Here is a 6000-nt window from a genome sequence, read left to right on the forward strand (position 1 = left end):
ACTTCCAGCTAATTCAATAACTACCTGGGAAGACCTTAGGAGAGTATTCCTTGCTAGATATTTCCCCCCTAGTAAGACTGCTGTTATTCGAAACCAAATAACTAGATTTGCTCGAAACCAAATAACTAGATTTGCTCAAAACCAAGGAGAATCGCTTTTCGAAGCTTGGGAGAGATATAAAGAGCTATTAAGACTCTGTCTACACTATGGCCTAGAACAATGGCTGATCGTTCATACCTTCTACAATGGACTCCATTATAACACCAAGATGAGCATCGACGCTGCCACAGGTGGCGTGCTGATGAACAAACCTTATCCAGAAGCTTGTGACCTAATTGAGGATATGACCCAAAATCATTAGCAATGGGGAACTGAACGAGCATCAATAGAGAAAAAGGAGACCCAAGGTGGAATACATGAGGTAAGCTCTCTAGACATGATGCAGGCGAAAATGGACGCTTTAGCCCTTAGGATCGAACATATGTCTACAAACACTAACACCATAGCAGTAGTCTGTCATACCCCAAAATTTGCCCATTGGTGTTACAAAGCATTTTCCAAGACCCTCTGACTTGTTCTGCAAGGCACTGATGCCAAATGGATAAGAGCCCAGCTCACTACAGGCCCAATCCACAGGCGGCCCAAAACAGTTTGCTCGCTAGGCGAGCAGCGGCTTCGCCTAGCGAACATTGCATCATACCACTCGCCCAGCGAAGCATCAGATCCAGCAAAAAAGCCCAGACCTAGTTTGCTCGCTAGGCGAGCAATTCCTTCGCCTAGCGAAGCTTGCGAGAATTTGAATTTTTGGACTTCATTTTAAGCCCATTAGGTCACCATTGCCACTACTATAAATACATGCTCTGCTGCCACGAAAAAGAACACACAGAGACGGACGAAGACGGACGGAAACACGCATCCAGAGGGAGAAACACAGAAACCCTACTGATCCAAAGAGTTCAGAAGGCGGAAACCCTGAAGGCCGCTTACTCGCTCCGAAGCTACCGCCGCCCAACTCAATCCGGCTCGCCAATTCAAGGTTGCAACTCGATTTGCAAACAGGTTTGCCTCACTATTATCGTTTTAGTTTCTTAATTGGCATATGATATCACTTTAGGATATTAATTTACACATGATTATCACTTGGTATTCTTATTTTGCATGTGGTACCGCATTAGTGTCTTAATTTGCAGGTGACATCGTTTTGTACTCTCTTTTGGTATATGGTACCACTTCATGTTCTTAATTAGTGGAGGATATCATAATTGAATTCATAAACATTTTGAAGCTTTGCATGAGAATTTAAATGTGCTTGAACATTGTGAAACTGAACCATATAACTATGTGTTGGATGCCATAGGCCATGCTGCTGATTGAGGTCATAATTTCAAACCCGTGGCCGCTCGCTAGCTCATCGCTAGGCGAGCCCGCAGCGAGCCTTCGCTGAGCCTTCGCTAGGCGAAGCAGAAGCGAACGGGCCAGGGGCTGCTTTGCCTCTTTATTGCCCATTTTATGTTTACCTAATGATGATTCTGCATTATTTGGCTTAAGTTCCTGGCTGTTATATTTATTTTATGGTGCAATTTCCAATTGTATTTTACCTCGATGCTTTAATCCGTGTGTTCATGGTGTAAAGGCTAGCATACTTCCGAAGAAATAGGTACTCCACTTTACGCATGGGAAGCCTTCATGGAGATGGATTCTAAATTATTTCACTTTAATGTGAAGATTCATATTGATTGCCTAATTAATTTTAATGTATTGATTCTTAATGTATTGATTTTAATTAATCATCCTAATTACCCAATGAATTTAAAACATGGACTTTAATTAAATGATATCGGACCTCTCTTTATTACCCCACGATTACAATATTACGGTCATGTCCCGCGAATATGGGGATATCCTTAGCAAAGACCCTTCGGTAAAAATCATCATAGTCCCTCGGATGTTGCCTTCGAAACACGATTTTGTCCCTCGATGACCCTTCGGTGTAGCCTACGGTTAAATGATGATAGTCCCTTCGAATGCTAAGGTATCCTCACCACTGTTGCCTTCAATGACCAGCCGATGACCCTACGATGACCCTTAAACATCCCAAGGATAAAACTACTTGCTTCCCAATAGTAAGGACAGTTTTACCCTCATAAGGATAGGAAATGCCCGAAAAGACCTCGGACAGGTATAACCTTAATTGCTCATTCATAACCTAAAAAAATACTCTTCACACCTCACACCTTTCAAACATCTTTTTTTGGAAAATCACCACTTAGCATACATCCGTACTAGGATCATTGCCGAGTTATATTTTTCTAAACTACTTTCAAAAAAACTTGAACGAGATAATCACTTTGTATACATTCATGCAAGAATCATTACAAAGTTAAATTCTCATTTTCAAAACATTTTTATACATTTTTCAACCACCTTTTTCAAACTAAAGAACATAAATGATTGAGCAATTAAGAGCCCATGGATAACCATGGATACAAAGGGTGCTAATACCTTCCCTTTGTATAAAGTACCTCCCGAACCTAAGAATTTAAAATTAAGGTCTTTCCTGTTCTTTTCCGCCTTTCCTTATGGGATAAAAGAAAAGTCGGTGGCGACTCTTGCTAACCGCGACATTGCGATTACAAATCCATAAAGTCCAGTTCACCGTATGACAGAACTGGCGACTCTGCTGGGGACTGATAAAGAGAGGTCCACCTTAAAAATCATTTATGTTTTAATTGTTCTTTCGTTTTAAGGGATTGTCTGAGTGAAAGATCCTACACCCGGATCTAGTGTACCTTAGGTAAGTAGCAATAGATCATCGCGACTATCCGGCGTATACTGGAATGGTCAAAATGATGGCTACGGTTAATGTGACACTTTGGTTGTCCTGATGGTCCTCATGTTATTTGAGGAAAAATTTGGCTTCCGCGTGGTGTCATCAAAGCATTAACCAGACCTTTAGAACCCTAATTGACTCATCCTAGCCATTAGAAAGTAGTGAGATAACTGGCTTCGGTTCCGACTGAGGTTGGTTGATACTCGATACTACACTCTTTGAGATTGGACTTTAGGAAAGCTTCGGTCAACCACTTGGTGTTGCACTGAAGTGGACCTAAAGAAAGGTCGACGATCTGAGATCCTTCTAGAACCCGGTTACTATTCTAGGACAGGTTGAACCAACCAAACTTCAGTGGGGAGGGTACTTACCTATGGAACTCATGCAAGCCTTAAAACCTAGGAATAATCGTTGTGTGACATGTCTGTGCTGGCATAACAGCATAACAGCATAACAGCATAACATCATAACATCATAACATCATAACATCATCATAGCATCATAGCATCATCATACTAACCATTTCAAGGACTTAGGAATTTAGCTTTGCTCTTTGAACAGGTTATGGCTTCCAGGAAAACTATCCGGATTAATCTTGTAACGATCTCTCCTCAACTCAAGGATTTGGTGTCAGAACTCCCCGATCATGCTCAGTTCCACAAGAAACATGGTCACCTTCTCAACTTAGTTACCACCGGTTTCAAAGAAGATATGATGAGAGTTCTATTCCAGTTCTTCGATCCTAAACATCATTGCTTCACTTTCCCAGATTATCAGTTGGTACCCACATTAGAAGAATTCTCCCAGCTGCTTGGGATACCTATCCTGGATCAAACACCTTTCAGTGGTCTGGAAAAGATTCCGAAATCTGAAGAAGTGGCCGCGGCTTTACACATGACAAAGTCTGACATTGAGACCAATTGGGTAACGAGGAGTGGAACGAAAGGTTTACTTGCCAAATTTCTGATAAGTAAGGCCCGAGAATTCCTAAAAGTTATGAATGTCCATGCTTTTGAAGATGTTCTAGCATTGCTAATCTATGGTTTGGTGCTATTCCCTAATCCGGACCGATTCATAGATGTGAATGCTATTAAGATATTCCTCACTCATAATCCTGTGCCTACTTTGCTTGGAGATGTCTTGCATTCCCTTCACACTCGTACCATGAAGAGGCAAGGGACTCTCATGTGCTGCATACCTCTATTGTCTAGGTGGTTTATTTCGCACCTTCCTCAATCAATCTTGAAGAATGATCAAAATCTGAAATGGTCCCAAAGGATAATGGCACTCTCCCATTTAGACATCCGTTGGTGTTCTAACCTCAGAGAAAATGTTATCATCATCGACCGTTGTGGAGAATTCCCTAATGTACCCCTCATGGGGATGAGAGGAGGTATTACTTATAATCCTACCTTAGCCCTACGTCAGTTTGGGCATGCTCGAAGAGAGGGTCCACACGAAATGATTATTCAAGGTACAGTGTTCGACTATGACAATGACTCTCAAGGTCTCCGCCAAAGGTTTGTACGAGCTTGGGGCATGGTGAAAAGGAGCAATTTAGGAAAGAAAAATTCTATTCCTATGGAGCCTTATCTCAGATGGGTACGCGCCAGAGCTCGTGAACTTGTCATGCCATATCTTGCAGTCGGACCATTAATTGTTGAATCAGAGGTCGAAGGAGTTACTTCCCAGATCATTCCTTATCCAGATATGCCTACTGATGCTGAGGAATTGAAAAGATCCTGGACCCAGTTGAGAGAGGAGAGAGATACTTTCGAAGCTCAGTTCAATGCAGAAAGGAAGAAAGTGTTAGAGCTCACCAGTCAGCTTAATGAGGAACGAAGACTCAATGCATATCTTCGCCCGAAAAGAAGTCGCCCCTGGGAGATTTGAGCTTTCTTTGTATTTTTACTATTATTCCTTTTTGTAATGCACATTGAAAAAAAAAGTAGCAATAAAACATTTCCCTCTTGTTGGGGATTTGTGCAGAGTTAAATTCCACAAGTCCTTGAAAACATTTCATACATTGCATCGCATAACATAACATTGCATAACAGGTGTTCTAAAAGACCATATTCTCACGGTCTGCCTCTTAAACAGAAAAATGGATCTCGAACAGACTGTTAAAGATCTCCAGACTCAGAATGCTCAATTCAAGGAGATGATGTTAAGCTTATCCAAGGGGCAGGAGGAACTGAAGGCTCTTTTGGCTGAAAAGAAGAAAGACAAGAAAGCTGTGAGCTTCATTAACCCGGGCAGAAGGCGTAAAGGACAGGCTACGGGAATCAAATTTGGAATCCCGAATGGCCCAGAAGAGGGGGCGGAAAATGATTCAGAGGAGGAGAATGTTGATTTCTCTAACCCTGAGGATGATGATGAGGAGTATGAAAATGAACAGTACTCTCCAAGAGATGATAAGTACAAATTGCTGGAAGAACGCATGCTAGCCATGGAGGGTCAGAAGACACCTGGTCTGGATTTCGAAAGTTTGGGTCTGGTCTCCGATGTGACCATTCCTCGCAAATTCAAAATCCCCACTTTCAATAAGTACGATGGTACGTCTTGTCCTCAGATGCATCTAAGGGCTTATGTGAGAAAGATCCAGCCGCATACCACTGATAAGAAACTGTGGATCCATTTCTTCCAAGAGAGTCTATCTGGCACTCAGTTGGAATGGTATTATCAGCTCGAGAGCTCTGACATCCGCACCTGGACTGATTTAGCAACGGCTTTCTACAAGCAGTACCAGTACAATTCTGAACTAGCACCTACTCGGCTGCAGTTGCAGAATATGGCCATGGGATCTAAAGAAAGCTTCAAAGAGTACGCTCAGAAATGGAGAGATTTGGCCGGCAGAGTCAAACCCCCTATGACCGACCGAGAATTAGTAGACCTGTTCATGGGTACCCTGACTGGCCCATTCTATAGCCACCTACTGGGGAGTTCTTCATCAGGTTTCACTGAACTTATACTGACAGGTGAACGGGTCGAAAGCGGCATTCGAAGTGGAAAATTGCAGGCAGCTACTTCTACAAGCAGTAAAAAGTCCTACCATGGGAAGAGTGAATCGAATGCTGTGTATGGACAAAAGAATCATAATAAGAAAATCAGTGACCATGCCATTGGAGCAGTGACGATTGCAGCCCCGCCAGCTCAAAATTTCCAGCAAA

At 42.4% G+C, this 6000-nt stretch overlaps 1 non-coding gene across 1 annotated transcript; it reads right to left on the bottom strand.

The window, feature by feature from the left end:
• Positions 1-107: 107 nt before the first annotated feature.
• LOC127099318 (small nucleolar RNA R71) lies at positions 108-213 on the bottom strand. The gene has a single exon (XR_007793835.1). It is a non-coding gene; the product is annotated as a small nucleolar RNA R71 (small nucleolar RNA).
• Positions 214-6000: the final 5787 nt, after the last annotated feature.

The sequence above is a fragment of the Lathyrus oleraceus genome, chromosome 6, assembly GCF_024323335.1.
Source record: "Lathyrus oleraceus cultivar Zhongwan6 chromosome 6, CAAS_Psat_ZW6_1.0, whole genome shotgun sequence".
Taxonomy (NCBI): Eukaryota; Viridiplantae; Streptophyta; class Magnoliopsida; order Fabales; family Fabaceae; genus Lathyrus; species Lathyrus oleraceus.